The sequence below is a fragment of the Triturus cristatus genome, chromosome 12 (assembly GCF_964204655.1).
Source record: "Triturus cristatus chromosome 12, aTriCri1.1, whole genome shotgun sequence".
Lineage (NCBI taxonomy): Eukaryota > Metazoa > Chordata > Amphibia > Caudata > Salamandridae > Triturus > Triturus cristatus.
In genome coordinates this window covers 622,242,679-622,264,552 of record NC_140595.1, presented here as the reverse complement: position 1 = coordinate 622,264,552, position 21,874 = coordinate 622,242,679, and the positions used below count along the sequence as shown (strand labels likewise).

General features: G+C 47.8%; 1 protein-coding gene across 2 annotated transcripts in view; it reads left to right on the top strand.

The window, feature by feature from the left end:
* Positions 1-21,874, top strand: part of CTU2 (cytosolic thiouridylase subunit 2) — a 150,708-nt gene that overhangs the window by 10,567 nt on the left and 118,267 nt on the right. The window lies entirely within an intron of this gene.

Genomic DNA, 21,874 nt, shown 5'->3' with positions numbered 1-21,874 from the left:
TTGCTGCAGAGAGTTCGCATGGGTTATGTCTGGTGCAAGTGATGCTGCGTATGGTAGGTTTTTTGTTTTTCTTTAAATGGTTCATAGTGGGTTCCTTCCCCTTCCCTCTTGTGCAGACTAACTGTCCAGCTATCTTACTAGGCAGGGCTCATCTTGATTTGTAATGCTGAGGTTTCCATACTGCAGGGTGATTAGACCCTGGATTTTTAGTCATCCAGGAATATGGCTGGTGTTGATTTGAAATTTGGGTTTGTGCGTTAACTGTGTTGTTGATATTGCAAATATAGAGCCACAACAGCTTTTTTTTACTGTCCGAACAGCTTTGGTAGCCATATTGGCTTTAGTAGCTTCAGACGAAATTTTAACAGACCCGGGCAGCAGCAGGTTAGTTGTAGTAGTGATTCTGTTTTGAAATTACAGATTCTACACCTGATTATATGTTCAAGGGCTTTCCACCACGGATTTAATTATTTTATTGGTAGAGGCACTAGTCTGGCCCACTGAATGTTTTTTAGGGCCTTTCTCCCCAATGCTTGATGAAGGTAAGGCTGGGATTTGTACTCCATGTATGTAGCGATCAGCCCTGATTAACCACTCCCACTCTCAAAATGTGCTAGATCACTTTCTCTTGACAATTGATAGCATTGTTTATTGATATCCCTCTTGATAGCCGGGTAGGTTATGGCCTCATGACCCCAATTCTGAGTTGCCAAATCTAAAACTTCTACTGCTTCCTGCATATAGACCTGCCATGGATTAGGAGGTCCTCCATAGATGGGTTTTAGCATGCTCTTCAGGCTCCCTTCCGGAGCTTTGAGTACATGATGATAATATTTTGAGTGCACTCCCTAGCATTCTTTGCTCTGTTGCACCAGACCGAATTCCAGACGGATGCCGCTATTGCGGGTGTATTTGTGTAGTTTAAAAATGCTTTTGTATGCCCGGCATTGTGCTTTTTCCCTCATTGTGTTAATTTTGCCCGGGAATGTCTACTGTGCGTACCCCGCGATTGCCCTTATTTTAGATTGTAACACCTTTCTGATTAGGATGGTGGTGGGCTCTGCATTTTCTCATGTAGTTTACACAAAGCATAGATTGTAGACTCTACTTAAGATTTCATTTTGTGTAAATGCAAAGTTGCTTTGCCTGAGTCACTCAGCCAACACCCGAGATAGTTGTAAGACTTTTAAACAGTTATTGTCTCTTTTTCCATGTGCCATTTGAGGAGTGTTTTTTTTTATACAACTCCCGAAGGTCAATACTTTGGTCTTTTCTGGATTTATTGTTAATTCATTGATCTGATTGTAGGCGTTTAAAGCATCTAGTCCCCTTTGTAGTCCTATTTTTGTGGGGACCATCACCACGAAGTCGTCCGCGTATTGTAAAATTTGGATTTTATTGACTCCAATTTTGGGGACTGCGAGGTTGGTGTTGTGGAGCGTCTTGCCCAGGTCCGCTGTATATAGATTGAAAAGTGTTGGGGCAAGTACACAACCCTGTTTTAGGCCTCGATTTGTAATGCACCTTTTTGTTGTAGTGTTGTTTCCTAATTTAACTTTGATCCAAGTATTGCTGTATAACGAGATGATAGCGTTGAGGCCTGGTGGAATTTGGACCAAAGCTTACAACGTGGCACCCCGTCGAAGGCTGCTGAATAGTCTATGAAGCAGGCAAAGACTTGTTTCTTATTTTTGACGTTGGCTTGCTGACTTAAGTAAGATATGGCCATGATGTTATCGATTGTCGAAGAGACTTTGCGGAATCCTGTTTGATAAGGGGAAGGATTTCATTATCTTCAACTCATCTGTTTAGTTCTGTCAACACGGTGTTTGCATAGGCTTTCTCTTCAATGTCTATAAGGGTGATTAATCTGCAGTTTTTAGGTTCTGTATTATCGCCCTACTTGTATATAGGTTGTAAGATTGACCCGAGCCACGAGTCTGGCACCTTGGCCTGTAGTCGGCATTCGGTGAATAGATTGGATAGGACGCTCCCCCAGTATGTTGAATCTTCCCTAAACATCGCACTGGGTAGGCCACTGGGACCTGGTGCCCTGTCCTTCCTTATCTTTGTAACTATTTTTTCAACAGCTGTTGCATCTTGGTCATTGCTCACAACTACATTAGTAGGTTCCACTATGTTTTTTTTTTTTATACTTGCTGTGTGGCCGTCCATGGTCCTTCCGATTTCACTGCAACCTTCCTTTTCCACATAAATTGCTGACACATGTCTCAACCAACCATGCGTCTGCGTGTACCGAGTTATGCCGATCTACTTTATCATTATCCAACTGGGCTATATATTGCCAGAGTTGTCGATGTTTATCGGGTTTTGTTAGCTCGTGGATCTTGATCCCTTCTTCATCAAGCTTGTTTTGATTGAGCACCTTAAGCAGTTGTTTCCACTCTTTCTGCAGTTTGTTGCGCTTGTCCAGTGTTCTTTTTGAACCTGCAATCTTATGTGCTCTTTTTGCCTTGTTTAGGTTGCGAGTGATGTCACTCAGTTTTGGGTTGTTATACGCAGTTTATACAGTAGTTTTCTCTTCTGGTTTGGGCTCAGCTTTCTTCAAAGCTGTTTTCAGGTCAGTGGTCCACCCTGAACAATTTTCCATGTTCGGCCCAACCCCAGAGTGATTGCCTGTGTGCTTGTTTTTCTTTCCAGTCCTTAATTGCCGTCACCTGATGCTTGTTCCATTTTATTGTTTTCACAAGGGCATTTTCCTAAAAAAAAAGTGGTCGATTGAGCTGCCGCAATGATTTTTTCCCGTTCTTTGATTATGATGTTCAGTTCAACCTGGAGTAGTGCATGATCGCTAGTGTCATCTGCATTAATTTCAAAATTTTCAATCTTTCATGCAAGTTGGTTGCATAAAAATATAATCGATTGTGGAGCAATTCTTAACTGTAGTTGTCATTTGGTTGTTTGAGCCTGGGCTTTTTAATAGGTTCTTGACTGAATTGAGGTCGTAATGTAATAAAAAATTATTGAAAGTTCTTTCAGCGCTAGTTAGGTGCTTCCTTTCACACTGCTTTGTTCCCAAGTGGTGCAAGTTGGAGTCCACCACAAGCATTTTCGGCGGTGACCAGTGTGTACAAAGAATATCCTGTATTGTTGTGATCATAGATTTTGTTGCCTCTAGTTTCGATTGACCTAATGCGTTTAAGTATACATTTATTAAAAGCAGTGAGACGCTGTCTTCATTGTCCCTTTTTCCTTCAATTGAAAGTGCCTGCAGCATATTTGAGTGGTGTTTATAATCCTTACTGTTAGTTGTTTTGCGTGTTTGATAAAAGTCGAGATCCCACCTGATGGTCTTCCGTAGCAGTTGTGTTTAGTGGCTAATTTATGGAAGGCAGCATATTCTTCCAGGTGTACCGGCTCTGTAGCCCAGGTTTCTTGAAGGCATATAATATCTCCCTCTAGCAGTTTGTTTATTGCTGTGACTTGTTTCAGAGCTTTTTGTAAACCTGCCACGTTCCAGGAGACAAGTGTAAGGCTGTGTGGTGTCTTTTGGAGTAGCCCTGATGTGCTGGTATTTACCGCTGTTAACAATTTTGTCTCGGGCTGCGCTCGAGGGTCCCCCGAGAAATCAGCAATGAGTTCTTTTACGTCAGGTATAATGAGTGCTGCACTGAGTGTCACTTTTGTTCCCCTTATTATTCTCCCTCCATCGGATTTTCTGGGGTGCCTCTTCTTTTATTTTTCTGTTTGTGTCCTCCTGTGTTCTGACAGATATACTTAGGTTTTTAGGTCGAGCCTAGAAAAGCGCATGCGCTGTTGCTTGACTTTTTGTAAAGGGGATCTCGAAAGTGCTACCCAGGCATTTGCTGGCTGGCTACAAGCTTGAGTGCACGTGCACGCGCGGCCATCTGCCTTTCCTGTGCACCATCTGTCTTTCCTCTCCCTTGCTCCCTGCCTCCGCCCCTCCCCCCGCTGCTGCGCGCGCATCCCTAGCGTCGTCGCGATCACTTTATCTCACAAGTAATAGTGTGCGGTTCCAGGTGGTATGCAAATTGCATGAACTTTGTAAGGCATCCTCATTAATTGACATGCCATCGTATGGCAATTACCCACTTGTGGTGTTTTGAAACGCAAATGGTGCTTTTATTACACACATAGAAATGCATGTTTTCGAGGAATGCTCTTTGCTGTGGAGAATACTTTTAAGGTACTGGGAATTTCCCCTCCTATGGCCATATAGCTAGTGAGCCACTATCAAAGAATCTCCCAGGGTTGCCTTACACCCAGCATTTTTGAAATCGTGTTTCCGTGTTTGAGGTTGCCACCAGCGCGTCGGTTTCAGGAATGCCTTTTCTGACATCACCACGCATTCCTTAGCGTGCACGTCGGTTACGAGGTTATTTAAATCTTCCCGGATGTTTGCTTGTCAGGAGCCGGTGGCTGGGTAATAGGGGCAGGCTCTGAGCTGCACTCTGGTAAAGGGTGTTACTCCAAATACTTCCTTTCTTGTGCTCGGCATGATTTTATAAATATTATCCAATGCACTGATTCTTTTGTATCCCCACATCTACTGGGTTTTTAGGTCGAGCCTAGAACAGCGCATGCGCTGTTGCTCGACTTTTTGTAAAGGGGATCTCGAAAGTGCTACCCAGGCATTTGCTGACTGGCTACAAGCTTGAGTGCGCGTGCACGCGCGGCCATCTGCCTTTCCTGTGCACCATCTGTCTTTCCTCTCCCTTGCTCCCTGTCTCCGCCCCTCCCCCCGCTGCTACGCGCGCATCCCTAGCGTCATCGTGATCACTTTCACTTTCAGAGTGATCACGATGACTTTCACTTTTACGGCCGCGCGGCATTACTTTTACTGCCGCATTGCCAATGGTTGTTGCTTTTTATCGTTGCCACCTCACCAGTACGCTGGTACACTGGTCTTTGTTTCTTAGATGCTTCACAAAAACTGATTAATTCATCACCCAGTGGTGTTGCTAACTCTCACAATCTTGTGCCCCTCCAAATGTCGGTGCTAATCGAATCTATAAAGTGGTGTATGGTATGTGATCAACTCTATCATAGTGCCGCTGGGCTCATGTGTCTTGGAGGTTATTTTGCCCCAATACGGTTGTCAGTGAGCTCGCATACCATATGGTTGCATTGTTACATTTTGCAGAACATGGTTATTTTCCAGCACAAATTATTTTTTTTTTACAGTTAATATGCTGCACATTTATACAGTGTAGCCTTTTTCTTTCAGATGATGTTGATTTCTCTAATCCAAAAATCTTGTTACTTTCTCATTATTTTCATGTTACGGATCTTTTGCATATTAATTCCTGCCTTGGTCTCCCTCACTTCTCTTTCCAACTCTTTTTATTTATCTTTCAACTCTTTTTCTTCTCTTTTTGACTGTTTTGCAGCTGCTGCACATAAAATCTGCTTCACCGCAAGACATTCTTCAGAGACCGTCAAACTTTTTCTGGTGTAAACATGATGCTTCAGTTCCCTGTTTAGATATGTGTTCCTTATCCCTGACTCCTATGAGTTCGCCTGACTTCAGACTTTTACCTGGTCTACTAACAGCCCCGCCGTCAAAACATGGTCTTTCAAAGCCTGTCAATGAGTACAGCCTACCACGGCCTTGTGTAATCCTTTTGTGCAAATGCAGTATTTTCTGGAATGTTACCTTTGTTGTTTGTTTTAACTGCTTGCAAACATACATTTTGCACAGTGGACAATAGGAAACAATGTTGATTTGTTCATTGGAGGAATGGCAGGACGTCCTGTACCTCTGACTATCGATTTTGTATCATACCATTAGTCGGCATTACCAAGAAGGGATTTTGTCATATGGGACAGTTAACCTTTAGTGTCTTGTGGCCAACTTACTACTAGACTTCGAATTGAGCACCAAGTACCCTTTCTATCCCTGAGGATACTGAGGCAGAGCTGTTTAATTCATACTCTGTGGTGTGGGCTACAAATTCAGTACTCAGAACAGTGTAATAACACTTACATAAATCAGTGTCCAGCCTACATTTAAAACTGCATGTCAGGCCTCTAAAATCAAGCATTGGCATAGCCAATAGGTCTCGCCCTTTGGACGGTATACGTTTTTAGCCATCCAACAGTTGATGTTATTGCGCCAAGGATATTGTGCTGCGTAAGTAAATACTTATAAGGTCCCAAAAGCGAGACCTATTGGCTATGCCAATGCTTGTTAAAGTACCGATCTAGTTGTGTATTCAGGGTACCTTCCAAAATACTGTGGGGATGTTCCTTTACTTTCTTTGTATGGTTGGCAGTATTTGACTGTCCAAGTAAAATTAGCGGATATTTTTCTTGCTCGGGTATCATGATCGTTATACCCCAATTTTTGAAGATTTCTTTTTCCAAGAACACAGCTTCTGGAATATGATGGTTTATCCAGGTCACTACCGTATTTTCCTGAGTGGGATCGTCGTCCCTTGGTTCGAAGTGAACACTCGCCATATCTACACTTGTTATACTGGACAGTGATGGTATATGTTGGAAGAGCCTTAATAAGTTGCCCCCATTTAAGATGTCATACCTGCCCTTTGATTTGTAGAGTGGTTGGAAGATGCTTAGTTTTGCATCTCTTGTGTCGGCAAGATGGAATTTGTTGCTGTTGGAAACAGCCCACTCCCACTCCGCAGGGTGGTGGTGGACTCCCCGAACACACTGTGGTAGCTTGGCTCGAGTGGTCAGGGAACAGGCGCAGTGCTAAGCATACAATATACCCATACAAGAACCATGCGTGCATCCGTTCCAAAAACGACTCTACACCGTAAAAATTATGAAAATATTCTTTCTTTATCTTTTTCTCTTAGTTGCTGATTGGAAAAATAAATAAGACAATCACAATATACAAATTTAAATAGTGCAGGTCAAATAAATACTGGCTGTTTGATGAAATAAATAGGGGTGATCATAAATAACAGGGCATAAATACAAGTGCAATATATACAGACAATTAAATACTTTGAGGCAATAAATACTGTACCAATAAATATTGTACACCATCAAGTCCTGTGGACCTATAAATATAGTGAAGCAATAAATAGGTAAAAACTCAATACATACAGTATCCCCAATAAATAATTAAAAGTATACAGCAACCCTCATATAATCAGATGACACTTCAATTCTTAAGGGCTGAGTTGGCCCAGGCACAGCTTGTAGGGTTGTGGAAGGCTTGAGGGGGGCCACTCCCTGGCTGGGACAAGGCTGAGGCCTAAGCTGAGGTAGATCAAAGGGGGGAATACCAGTGCCCTGGCTTTCTCTCTCCACACAACCTCTCTAGGTTAGTCCCAGTTCACCCCAGGCACAGTCAGGTGGGTTTCAGCACCTCCCTAGCCCCTTAGAGCAGTCTCTCAGGTCTCCACAGGGCCTTAGGCGCCCTCTACTCCACTTACTGCCCTTTTTCTGATGTTCCGACGCCGCTGGAGTCGTGTCGACGCCGTGAGGCGGTTCCGGTTCGGTCTCGGCGGCCTCGGCACAATGTCAGTTCTTTGACGACGCCGGCAGGCGGTTCCGGTCCGATGTCGGTGGCCTCGGTTCGATCTCGATCTCGACCTCCGATTCGACGGCGTCGGGCAGTCTCTTCACGATGTCGACTTCGGGCGGCTCCGGTCCGATGGCGCTCTCGGCTCCGATGACGTCGGCCGGCCTGGCCTCGATGTCGACTTCCGGCGACTCCGGGGTGCGATCCTCACCCCCGACCTCCGGTGCTCCTCCTCACAGGCTCCGGGCGACTCCGGAGTGCGATCCTCACTCCCGACCTCCGGTTCACCTCTACCTCGGTCTCCGACGACTCCGGAGGGCGGACTTCACTCCTCCGATGACGCCGCTCGCTCGACCTCGGTTCACTCCCTCCTCGACCTCTGGTATTCCTCACGACCTCCGTCGGCGCCCTCTCACGACCTCAGGCGGCTCCGGGTACGACGTCTGCTACTTCAGTCAGCGCCGCTTCTCCACCTCGGGCTCCAGGTCTCAGGCTACTCGACGCCGGACTCCAGGGAAACCAGTTTCCAGGTCAGGATCTTGCTGCTTTCTTGGTTCTAAGGCCTGTTCCTGCTGTCCAGGTCCTTAGGATAAGTTTCTTCTGTCTTCTTCCCACACAGGGCTATAGGCTGGGATCCATCAGTAGGGACAAGTATCAAGGGTGGGTTTATGGACCCCACTCCAGGCACAAGTTTCCACCCCTGCTGCTTCACTCCTTCCTCCTTCACTGTTGTGCTCCTCTCTCTTCACCAGTCAGGTGCCAACTGCCAGCTCCAACTGCCAACTGCCTCTCTTATCCTCCCAACATTCTAAACGGTCTCCAACTGTCACAGAGTTCTGGAATCTCCTGGAATGTTCTGGAAGGTGCTGGTAGGTTCCAGTGGATGCTGGTGATGTCACAGGTGGCCACCATTTTGTGCTCCAGGCCCTCAGACAGAAGTTTCAGGGGTAGCTAAAATGGCTCCCTGAATCTGCAGCAACACGAAAAAGTCTGGTGGTTCCCAAAAAGGAAAAATTCAAACAGGGTTTGAGGCAAAAGTGGGACAAAATAAATAATGATGAGGAGGGACCACCCAAAGGGCTGACAGGTCTAACACGCGTCCCCCCCCCAGCTGAAAGTGGGGAGAGCTACCCAACCCCTTGGGAGTTCTCATCACTAAGGCGGAAATACCTTGAGAGACCGTCTGCATTGGCGTGGTCCACTCCAGGCCGATGTTCCACCTGAAAGTCCATCCCCTGTAGGGAAATAGACCACCTCAACAACTTGGGATTCTCCCCCTTCATCTGCATCAGCCAACGAAGGGGTCGGTGGTCGGTCTGAACTAGGAAGTGCGAGCCAAACAGGTATGGCCGCAACTTCTTCAGAGCCCATACCACTGCAAAGGCTTCACGCTCTATTGCACTCCACTTCTGTTCCCTGGGAAGTAGTCTCCTGGATAGGAAGACCACGGGTTGATCCAGACCCTCTTCGTTGAGTTGCGATAACACTGCCCCAATGCCATGTTCTGATGCATCTGTCTGGACAATGAACTTCCTGGAAAAGTCTGGGGCCCTTAAGACCGGGGCCTCGCACATGGCTTTCTTCAATCTCTCAAAGGCTTGCTGACAAGCCTCCGTCCAGACTACCCGTCGAGGTTGTTTCTTGGACGTGAGCTCCGTGAGAGGGGCTACGATGGTACCGTACCCCTTCACGAAGCGGCGATAGTATCCCGTGAGGCCCAAAAATGCTCGGACCTCAGTCTGTGTCTTGGGGGGTTCCCAGGCCATGATGGCCTCGATCTTCGCCTGGAGGGGTTGCACCGTTCCCCTACCCACCAAGTGTCCAAGGTACACTACCGACCCCTGCCCGATCTGGCACTTGCTGGCCTTGATCGTCAATCCAGCTTGTCTCAGGGCCTGGAGAACAGCTTGCAGGTGACGCAAGTGATCCTCCCAGCTGTTACTGAAGACGGCTATGTCATCCAGATAAGCAGCAGAGAAACTCTCCATCCCGGTGAGGATCTGGTTTACCAGGCGCTGAAACGTGGCAGGTGCGTTCTTGAGCCCAAAGGGCATCACACAGAACTGGTAGTGGCCATTGGGCGTGGAGAAGGCTGACCTTTCCCTTGCTCCATCAGTCAAAGAGATCTGCCAGTACCCAGAGGTAAGGTCAAAGGTACTTAGATATTGGGCAGCTCCCAGCCGGTCAATTAATTCATCTGCCCTAGGGATCGGATGTGCATCAGTCTTTGTCACTGAATTCAGTCCCCGGTAGTCCACACAGAACCTCAGTTCTGGTTGGGCACCCGGTGGTGCAGCTTTCGGTACTAACACCACCGGACTAGACCAGGGGCTGCTAGAAGGTTCAATCACTCCTAGCTCCAGCATCTGAGTGACTTCACTATGAATGCTGGCCTTCACCTTGTCTGACATCCGGTAGATCTTGGACTTCACAGGTGGGCTGTCTCCTGTGTCCACGTCATGGACGCACAGGTGAGTCCTACCCGGGACAAGGGAGAACAACGAGGAGTACTGCCCCAGGACCTGGCGACAGTCCTCCTGCTGTTCAGGAGTTAGAGATGGGGAGAGAATCACTCCCTCCACCGACCCATCCTTTTCCTGAGACGCAAACAGATCAGGGAGAGGCTCGCTTTCCACGTCCTCTCCTCCGTCAGTCACCATCATCAAGATGACTTCGGGCCTCTCGTGGTGGGGTTTGAGGCGGTTGGCATGCAGCACCCGCAGGGGCTGACGAGGGGTCTTCAGGTCCACCAAGTAGGTAGCCTTACCCTTCTTCTCCAACACCTCAAAGGGTCCTGACCAGCGATCCTGAAGGGCACTAAGCTCTCCTGGTTCGATCACCCACACCTTCTGGCCAGGCTCCAACTCCACCGGGTGAGCGTTGTGGTCATACCACGCCTTCATTACTGCTTGGCTGGCTTCCAAGTTGTCAGAAGCTTGCTTCCACAACTTAGCCATTTGGCTCCGGAAGGCCAGCATGTAGCTCACCACATCCTGGGGGAGCTTTCTGGGAGTTCTTTCCCATCCGTCTCTCACCAGGTTAAGAGGTCCACGTACAGGGTGCCCATACAGAAGCTCGAAGGGGCTGAAGCCCACTCCCTTCTGTGGCACTTCCCTGTATGAAAAGAGTAAACAGGGTAGGAGGACGTCCCATTTCCTCCGCAGGCTTTCAGGCAGACTTCTGATCATGCCTTTCAAGGTTTTATTAAACCTCTCCACCAGACCATTGGTCTGGGGGTGGTAAGGAGTCGTGAACCGGTAGGTCACTCCACACTCCTTCCACATTGCCCGCATATATGCTGACATGAAGTTGGTCCCCCTGTCGGACACAACTTCCTTGGGAAAACCCACTCGGGTAAAGATTCCCATCAGGGCCCTAGCCACAACAGGTGCTGTTATGGTCCTCAGAGGTATTGCCTCTGGGTACCGTGTGGCATGATCCACCAGAACCAGGATAAACCTGTGACCAGCTGTAGTTGGTGGATCTAATGGACCCACAATGTCGATGCCCACCCTTTCAAAGGGGGTGCTAACGACAGGAAGTGGTTCCAGGGGAGCTTTCAGCTTCACCCCTGTTTTCCCACTGGCTTGGCAAGACACACATGTCCGGCAGTAGGTATCGGACGACACTTTCATCTGAGGCCAATAAAAGTGTGGGACAAGACGGGCGAAGGTCTTGTCTTGCCCCAGGTGTCCTGCCAATGGTATCTCGTGAGCCAACTCCAGAAGGAAGGCTCGATAACGTTGAGGGACTACCAAGGCTCGTGACGATCCATGTAGGGGTGCCTTGGGTTCACTGTAGAGGAGGCCATCCTCCCAGTAAACACTGTAGTTCCCTTCAACGTTCCCTGCTGCCTGGGCTTCGGCCTGTCGCCTCAGCCCCTCAAGGGTAGGGCACTCCCTCTGGCCCTGGCAGAATTCCTCCCTGGACGGGCCTCCCTCCACGTGCCACTCGGCCGGGATGGGTAAGTCCTCCAGGTTGGTAACGTCCCCCTCCGCAGACTCCTGGCCCACCACCTCCGGTGGCCTATCCGTCCTACGGGGTGGAGACGCCGAGGCAGGCTCCTCCTGTCCTCGGTTCTTCCCTTGACTGGCAGCTGGCTGGGCCTTTGTTCCAGGCTCCAGCCGGAATGAACTCCCTCTTCGGGTAATCGCGGACCTTGTGCTAACACAGGCCCAGTCAGGTGTACCCAGCATCTCGGTGTGAGTCCGGTATTCCACCTCCTTCCAAGCGTTGTGCTCCATGTCATTGCCCAGCAGACAATCGACTGGCACGGCAGGGCTTACGGCAACTCGAAGTGAACCTGCAACCCCCCCCCATTCAAAGGGAACCTCGGCCACGGGATAGTGACCTGTTCTGCCGTCAGCCATCGCGGCTGGGTGGAGTACATCGGGAATTACCTGCTCTGGAGACACCAGCTGGCTACGCACCATAGTCATACTGGCTCCTGTGTCTCTCAGAGCCTCCCCTCTTTGGCCGTTGATGGTGATCCACTGCCCATACTTTGCGGTATTTGCGGGCACCTGGATCTTAGGAACCATCTCCCGTTCTCCCAGGGACACTAAAGTGACACCCGCCCACTCCCTTCCCTTAGTTAAGGGCATCTCCTCCCCGAGCACTACACTAGCTACTCCGGGGGGCTTTCCTCCAGTGGGAGGGGGTGATCGTTTCTGACACTTCGGATCTCCTTTATAGTGTCCAACGCCACCGCACTCGTAGCAATGGACAACCCTTGGCTGCTGACTCTGGCCAGGATTAGGGTTTCTGGGTGGGTTAGCCTTAGAGGTGAATCCTGTTCCCTTCCCTTGGAAGTTATTTTGGGGGCCTTTGGAGAACTCCTTTTTCTTTTCCCCTCCTTCTTTCTTCTGGGGGGCGCCCTGTCCGGCCTTTTGAGTATCCCCTCTAGTCCCCCTTGTGGACACCCGGGTACTAGCCCAAATGTCCGCCTCCTCAGCAAGCTTCCGGGGGCTGGTCAGCTTGCTATCCACCAGGTGTTGCCGCAGTTCAGGGAAACATTTCTCGAGTAGGTGTTCCTTCAGTACTAGGTCAAACAGCTCCTCGTAGTTCCTTACTTCACTGCCCTGAATCCAACCTTCCAGTGCCTTCTTTGCATAGTCCAGGAAGTCCACCCAATTCTGTGTGCCCAGTTTGTGACTACCCCTGAACTTCTGTCTGTACTTTTCAGGTGTTAGTCCAAACTTTCTGATGAGCGCCAGTTTCATGGTGGGGTAGTGGGTCTGCTCATCCTCTTCGAGGGCCAATAAAGCATCCCTACCAGCTGGAGGCATGTACCTATACAATCCTCCTCCCCAATACTTCACTGGAACCCCATGGGCCCTCAACGAGACCTCATAGGCTGCTAGCCACTTGGCGATGTCGTCACCCGCCCCATAGCTAGCTACTATGTCCTTTGGCAGGTAAGGTTTGGATTCCCTGGTGATTTCTTGGTCTTTGCTGCCACCATTAGGAACAGTTGGTGCCCCAATTCTTAAGATCTGAAGCTCTATCTCTTTCAGTCTTATCTCATGAGCCATCCTCTCTTTCTCCGTCTCATGAGCCAACCTCTGTTCCTCCTTCTCCTTCTCCAGCTTTGCTAAATCCCATGTGAGCTGTCTTTTCTCTCTCCGATCTGCTAACTCCACGCTGGATAAGCCCCCGCTAGAGACAGTGCTGCCCTTCCTAGAAAGTGTCCTGGGCCCTGCTGACAGGTTCCCCACCTCAGGTTGGTACATCTCAGCCCCCTCGGGGTCAGGCTCTCCATCCCTGTCTTCCTCCTCAGCCTTGCTTTCTCGGCGTGCCTCCCCCCAAGCCCTTAAGCTGGTTTGGAGTGCACCCTTCTTTGCTCCTGGGGGACAGTACACCCCCTCCCGCTGGCAAAACTCCCTGAGTTGGGCCACAGTGTACGTTTCTAGATTCTCTAGTACAAACTCCATCTTGCCCACTCAGGTTAGAGGACAGGTTTTGTGCAGTAGCAATGTAGGGGGGTACCTTTAGTAATACCTCCTCCCACCACCAGAGTAAATTTGGAAAAAACAAAAACCCACAATTAGGAAGGCCGCTCTTGAGAAAACTCCCGGTGTAGGCCTATGGACTACCCACAGTTATTGTTGAGTATATGTAGGCACAGCTCTATCCCACCACTGAACACCAATTTATGTTGGAAACAGCCCACTCCCACTCCGCAGGGTGGTGGTGGACTCCCCGAACACACTGTGGTAGCTTGGCTCGAGTGGTCAGGGAACAGGCGCAGTGCTAAGCATACAATATACCCATACAAGAACCATGCGTGCATCCGTTCCAAAAACGACTCTACACCGTAAAAATTATGAAAATATTCTTTCTTTATCTTTTTCTCTTAGTTGCTGATTGGAAAAATAAATAAGACAATCACAATATACAAATTTAAATAGTGCAGGTCAAATAAATACTGGCTGTTTGATGAAATAAATAGGGGTGATCATAAATAACAGGGCATAAATACAAGTGCAATATATACAGACAATTAAATACTTTGAGGCAATAAATACTGTACCAATAAATATTGTACACCATCAAGTCCTGTGGACCTATAAATATAGTGAAGCAATAAATAGGTAAAAACTCAATACATACAGTATCCCCAATAAATAATTAAAAGTATACAGCAACCCTCATATAATCAGATGACACTTCAATTCTTAAGGGCTGAGTTGGCCCAGGCACAGCTTGTAGGGTTGTGGAAGGCTTGAGGGGGGCCACTCCCTGGCTGGGACAAGGCTGAGGCCTAAGCTGAGGTAGATCAAAGGGGGGAATACCAGTGCCCTGGCTTTCTCTCTCCACACAACCTCTCTAGGTTAGTCCCAGTTCACCCCAGGCACAGTCAGGTGGGTTTCAGCACCTCCCTAGCCCCTTAGAGCAGTCTCTCAGGTCTCCACAGGGCCTTAGGCGCCCTCTACTCCACTTACTGCCCTTTTTCTGATGTTCCGACGCCGCTGGAGTCGTGTCGACGCCGTGAGGCGGTTCCGGTTCGGTCTCGGCGGCCTCGGCACAATGTCAGTTCTTTGACGACGCCGGCAGGCGGTTCCGGTCCGATGTCGGTGGCCTCGGTTCGATCTCGACCTCCGATTCGACGGCGTCGGGCAGTCTCTTCACGATGTCGACTTCGGGCGGCTCCGGTCCGATGGCGCTCTCGGCTCCGATGACGTCGGCCGGCCTGGCCTCGATGTCGACTTCCGGCGACTCCGGGGTGCGATCCTCACCCCCGACCTCCGGTGCTCCTCCTCACAGGCTCCGGGCGACTCCGGAGTGCGATCCTCACTCCCGACCTCCGGTTCACCTCTACCTCGGTCTCCGACGACTCCGGAGGGCGGACTTCACTCCTCCGATGACGCCGCTCGCTCGACCTCGGTTCACTCCCTCCTCGACCTCTGGTATTCCTCACGACCTCCGTCGGCGCCCTCTCACGACCTCAGGCGGCTCCGGGTACGACGTCTGCTACTTCAGTCAGCGCCGCTTCTCCACCTCGGGCTCCAGGTCTCAGGCTACTCGACGCCGGACTCCAGGGAAACCAGTTTCCAGGTCAGGATCTTGCTGCTTTCTTGGTTCTAAGGCCTGTTCCTGCTGTCCAGGTCCTTAGGATAAGTTTCTTCTGTCTTCTTCCCACACAGGGCTATAGGCTGGGATCCATCAGTAGGGACAAGTATCAAGGGTGGGTTTATGGACCCCACTCCAGGCACAAGTTTCCGCCCCTGCTGCTTCACTCCTTCCTCCTTCACTGTTGTGCTCCTCTCTCTTCACCAGTCAGGTGCCAACTGCCAGCTCCAACTGCCAACTGCCTCTCTTATCCTCCCAACATTCTAAACGGTCTCCAACTGTCACAGAGTTCTGGAATCTCCTGGAATGTTCTGGAAGGTGCTGGTAGGTTCCAGTGGATGCTGGTGATGTCACAGGTGGCCACCATTTTGTGCTCCAGGCCCTCAGACAGAAGTTTCAGGGGTAGCTAAAATGGCTCCCTGAATCTGCAGCAACACGAAAAAGTCTGGTGGTTCCCAAAAAGGAAAAATTCAAACAGGGTTTGAGGCAAAAGTGGGACAAAATAAATAATGATGAGGAGGGACCACCCAAAGGGCTGACAGGTCTAACAGTTGCCATTCGCATTATGCAGGTGTATGATTCCCTCGGACGTTATCTCTCCTGAGAACTTAGGTGTGACCTGAGGTTGCTTCTTTCCTTACCCCCCCATTTTGTCTTTGGGGTTCACCTTTGGTATTTTGTCCAAACAGATTTCTTTTGTATCTGGTGTGTCCCTATTTGCTACCTCCACTTCTTCAAGTTTCTCCTGTGTTTCTCGGGTAGCTAAATCAGTTGTAATTTTCGCCACTGCAGGACCATCTCTGGACTGTATATTTGCTTTAGGCAATTTGATAAAGGTTGGATATAGTTTTTTTATTCATTTGCAGGTCCTGTTTTTGATCTGGTGTTATTACTGGTTCGTTTGAGGCGTATGTTGACTGCCCCCAACTTCTTCTAATTTGTGTAGTCTTTTCGCACTTCTTTTGTTTTCTTAATTTTTCCTTCATGCGTCTTGTCAGATTCATCTGTGTTGGTTGGATTAAGGTTTCCTGCTTGTCCTCTGTATTTAAATTTTCTGTAATAGCTATCAGTTGATTGTCAAGTGCTGAGTCTGTGTTTACGCTGCCCTTGCTTGGTTCCTCTTTTGTGGTGTTATGCTGAGGCCGTGCAAGCGTGTTATTGTGGTTGTCGTTGGTTACTCTGATCTTTAAATCCTCAATGAGGGTGGTCAAGACTTCCGGGATTGTTGCTAATTTATCAATTGTTGGGCAGCAGGTACACTCCATATTTAGTGCGGTTGCGTAGGCCTGTGCTCGCATGACTAGGGAGTTAAGGTTAGCCAATTTTTTATCAATCCCTGTGATTGCATTTGCCATGATATTTAGCAGATCTACTTGAACGTCCATCTTGTTTGATTGGTAGTTCAGTGCCTCCAAAGTAAGTTGTGATGTTTTAAAGAAAATATCCCATATGGTTCCTGAGTCAATTGATGGCACTGTGTTGGTTATTGATACTGAGTCATTTGTCTCGGGGTTTTGACATGGCTTTGTGCATTCGAGCAACTGATTTGGTGGTGATGGTATTAAAATTTGTGTGGTTTTTTTCTGGTGCCTGTATGTTTTGAGCTGCTTCCAGATGGTGTGCTTGCTTTGATGTTTGATTAATGATTTTTACCAATACCTCAATTGGTTGTTGAGCCTCATTGCTTATAGATTGTTCTTGAGTTTTTTGCATAAGTGTGCTGTCGGACTCCTCTTGTTGGAATTCATTGGCTTGCGGAGATTGTTCTCTAGATGTAATAAATTCCAAGTCTGTTACGGACCCCTATGAATTATTTTGTTGTTCCGCTGGTTCTAGTTTTAACAGACCCTCGGTTAAGCCTATGGATGTTCTTAATTCATTTGAGACATTTGGCTCAAGCGTGTCCTTAATTTGTTTGTCCTTTGTTCTTTTATTTATTGGAGTGATTGGCGCTGGTAGATGGCTTTCTCCCTCTTGTTCTTTTATTTATTGGAGTGATTGGCGCTGGTAGATGGCTTTCTCCCTCTTGATTCGTGAGCATTGTTCCTACTGGGTATTTTAAGAAATCAGTCTTGCTTGGTGCATTGTTTGCTCTTGCAAAGATTGGAAAAATTTGCGAATTTAAAGTTTTGGCCTCCCCCCTCAATTTTTGCTTTGTTGTTTTTGGCTGTCATTCCTTGTGTTTTCCTTTTTATTGGAGGGAAAGGCACTCTGTCTCTTCCTGACCTCATGGTTCGCCCTTCTATTTTTAATTTTTTTTGTTGTTCTTGTATTCTTCCTTTTATTCTTCCTTTTAATTAAACTTTTTTTTTTTTTTTTGGTTAGTTTGGATGTTTGGTTTGGCAACCTATCTCAATGCCCAGGCCGAGAGTGGAATTGCAGAATGTCCAGAATGGAGCCCAGGTGATAACCCGGCTCCTAAAGCTCCTAGGGTGAACACCTGACAGCAAGAATAACAGTTCTGTTGCAGAAGTACCTCCCCAGGTGCCAGTCCAGATATCACACCAGGCTGTTCACCCCCTCTAGCCTCTCACTCACTCACTCACTCACTCACTCACTCACTCACTCACTCGCTTGCCTGCTGTGTCCTGTTTCCAATGCCAAGTCCTGGGTGGCTGGCTCTCACAGCTCTCACCACCTCTCTCAGCCTGGCCGCTCTCCCGCACCCTCACTCCACTCCACTCCTGAGGTGAGTGGATAGCGGGGTGAGAGAGGTGCAAGAATCAGCGCCCACAATGCACAGACCTGTAGTTGAGGCAGCGGGGCACCGCCGAGCCGCCCGCCGCACCGCTCAGCTGTCCAGCCACACCGCAATCCCGCTCAGCGATCCCGCTCTACAGCGGTAGCAATGCTGTCAGCAGCAGCGGAAGGGGCGACAGTGGTGAAAAGCTGCGGCTGAAGACCGGCAAAAGCAGAAGGCAGCAGAAAGCGGCTGAAGGACAAAAGAGCAGCAGCGGCCAAGACCACGTACATCAACAGCTACGGGCGGTAACTCCTCCTCTTCTGGCAAATGTAGTGTACTCAAGTGATGGACCAGGGCTTGCCGATGTCATCCGGGTCTAGTGTGCATTGTAGGAGAAGGATGTGGCCTGTCTTGAGATCTTCTGGGAAGAAGGCGTGAGAGAGATGTTGAGTAGGGGTGAGAGGGCTTCTCCTGTGAGGGCACTGATGAAGGTTAAGTGGAAGACATCATCTCCAAAGGAGACGTCTTTAAAGCAATTGAGTATGCTGGTGAGGTTTGCGACAGACTGGGGCAGAGGTTTTAAGGATGACTATTGTGGTATGTAGCACAGAGTGGTGGATATCGGAGGTAAAGTAGGCTTGATGTTGGTATTGCACTGTCTGATCTGATGTGTTTATTTTTTTTTCACTAGAAAAGTAGTTGATGGCATAACATTTATCTGTGTGGTGTAGGATTGGAAGGTCAGGTATGCGATTGATTCAATGCTTGATAACCTTAAAAAGTTTTCTGCTTCAATTGCCTGCGTCTTTTATATAGTTGGTATAGTGCTTGACTAGAACTGATGTGAGTAGTTCTCACTGCGTTGCAGGCAGACACTTCAGTAGTGCAAGTTTGTGAGTACTGTTTGCCTACCATTTACCTTCCTGTCTGCGGATTGAACGTTTGTCATTGGCAAGGTGTTTGGAGTAGCAAGTCGCTGAGGGGGATCATGTTGCAATTGCGTATTTTAGTTGTCATATGGATTTTCATCTGGTTGCCTAGAAACTAGTTAAAGTCGTTCAGAAGGGAATTGACATCAATTGTTGGTTGGGGGTTGCAGAGTGAGAGATGAGTTTCCGCTGCGTTGTCGAGCAAAACATCTTTAAAGATCAGAAGGTTTGTTCTTGTTTCGGTTGACCTTGGCATGTTGCTTCAGTGCTGAGCAAGGTGATGGTAATGTAAAGGCGGGCCAGTTTATTCCAGAGGTGTGAGCGGTTTGCATTGGATGGTTGGTGATGTGAAGACTTGCTTGAGGTTGTGGCCGGTGGAATGTGTTGGGTGGGTGATATGCTGAACCACATTGAGTGTGGTATTGAGTTTGGCAGTGGGTCTCCTTTCCGTAGTGTTTGAGTTGCTTGGGAGGTTTAAGTCACCAAGGTGAGTGATATGGACATGGCTGGTTTGTTAGTTCAAAAGTAAGATTGCCCTGCAGGGGTTTATTGACTTGATATACCAAGGCTGGTAACGTGATGTCCTCAAAGGCAGGTCTTTCTTGACCAGCACAGCTACAGTAGCTGCTGTTGTGCTGTAATTGGCCACCAACCTGTTTTTGATAGCTGTTCCCAGCAATGGATAGCCTTCCCTTTACTCATGTATTGATTTGTTGAAGAGCAATAGCTTGATCATTTCTGCATGAAGTATTGTTCATAGTAATAAGATTCTGAGTACATCGCACCCAAAATAGTTTGGTGGATTGGATAGTGTAACTGGTGATAACTACATAATGATGGAAAACATTGCATGTGTTAAGTACTTTAATATATCTCAGCCTGTTTATTTACATGCAAAAACACCAGTTGATGGACAGAATGCAGAACAATGTCATACATTCACCCCAGTACAGAGATCTGGGCCTAAATACATCGGTTTTTTGTTCACCATGCCGTTCCAGTTTGAACCCAGCCATATGCAAATCAGTCTTGACCCCTGTGCCTCATGGGAACAGTCCAGCCCGAACTGCCAAGCCAGGTCCTCCCTGGACTGGAAACAAGCATCCTAGGATCGGTTTCAGGGTTTCACCCCTCTTCAGCCAGGATAGCTTGATTCCAGTGGCATGGAGAGCAAGGGACCCACGTCTGGGCATACCGTTCCCACACGGGGTGACAAATGCAAAAACAACAGTTGATGGAAAACATTTCTTGTGTTAAGTACTTTAATATATCTCAGCCTGTTTATTTACATGGCACATGGATAAGAGGGTAGGAATTGAAAGATGGGATTATAATGAATGGTGAGTTTTCATTCTTCTTTGCTAAACTATGTTTTTAGAATCGTTTTAAAGGTGATGGAGGGGAGGCTAAGGGGGAGTATGTTCTTTGAGGAGGTTCAAGCAACATGCAAAGACCAAGATATTGAAGTGGCTTGGGTGTGACTAGAAGATTTGGCTTTGGAAGCAAAGGTGTGTGGAAGGGAGGTAACACACCTGACTAGGTTTTCGGCTAGTTATGAGACTGTGCATTCATAGTTTTGAAGGCTAGTCAAGTTCTAGAATGCTTTAGTTGTACAGAGACAGCCACCAAGGCTTGAGCTTTCTTTAAATTTCTGCAGCCGCTACAAGGTTCATAGCGTTAATCCACATCAGTTAAAATGGGCTTTTCCCAAACCTGAAGTTCACTTGAGCCTAGATGAGTCTGTGCCCAAGCTCTCTGATGTCGCTGCTGTAACTGTGTGAGCACCTACTTGTCACTGGGTGTATTGATGGCTTGCTTCAGGCGGAATTCTGGCATCCTTCTCACTCCCCCCTACACCTATTGTGAAACAGGGCATGTCGTGCTATCCAGTTGAATGCCCCAATCTGGATTAGACCCTCCAAACTGAGTGCCTTAGCTGTGATTCTTGTGAACTTCCCTCGGCCCCCAGTGGAGACCCTAAGCTAATGCTTTCAAATCGTATTCATATAAACACCTATCTTTCTGCTAAACTGTCTTCCAGACATAGTGATGCTCGAGTGACCACATGTATACCGTGCATGAAAGAGTTAAAAAATATCAAAGGAGACACTGGGTGCAATGTACGAGGATGCATCCACTCTAATGGACTTTACCATCAGCATTGTATACTCTGAGGCAGGGACAGGTTTCCGATGAGCTCTCTATAGCCTTCTGCTGTATGTTAGTTTTGTACACACCCTAAATGTACTGTTTGAACTCTGCAATATGTATGTTCAGTTTTACACACTCTGAGGGAGGAGTACTGTTTCGTAAATTGTCTTAACAGTGATCATTGCTGTGCACATTAACTTAGGAGTCTAGATTTTGCAGGTGTTTGTTTGACAGCTTTACATGCTGTCACAGTTTTGCACACTGACTGCACAAGGGGTCCTTTATGCGGTCTTATTATATTCTCCTTCCTCTACAATGCATTTTGGGAACTATTATTCTGTTTGCTCACATTGCATTTACTGTTGCAGGCGAAGGGCTCAGAGGACCCATTTAGAACATCCTTCCTGCTCATAAGGACCCTTTTAAAACCTATTTGCATCTGTGTCTCATGTTACAACAGTCCTCCCACAATGGGCTGTGGTAGATGCAATTAAGTTAACTCGCATAGAAGTTATTTCTGCAGTCAAATACTCACTCAGTCAATAATACCGTTAATGTCTGCACGTACTCGTTCGTTTTTGCCATTCTTCAGGGAGGAATATTAGTTTCATTCGGGGGTACTTGTATTCAGCTTGTACATTATTATAGCCATAACTTTATCTTCAATTCTCCACCCAACAGCCCTAAGGTTTTCAACCTCAGCACTGTACTGGATGACCATAATCTGGTTCTTGTGTAATCTTCACTCTAAGGTGAACATGGAAATGGCAGCAGTGCTGACCACAAGGCCTTACTTCAGAGACTTTAGAAAACACAGCTTGGTTGAGTGATTCTTTCCAATCATGGGTTATGTTGTTATATACAAGCGATAGCAACAGGCCTCGCTTGCTGTTCTTCCTTTAACAGCTCTTCAGTGCCTCCCATAATGCAGTTCACCATCTTTTAGACCCACTGTGTAACGTTCTCTGGACTGTTACTGTTAGTAGTGTAGCAACGACGCCCAGATGTATGTGCATGTCGTTTGCAGCCATCAAGAATATTATAAAAAGTTTATAAAATACC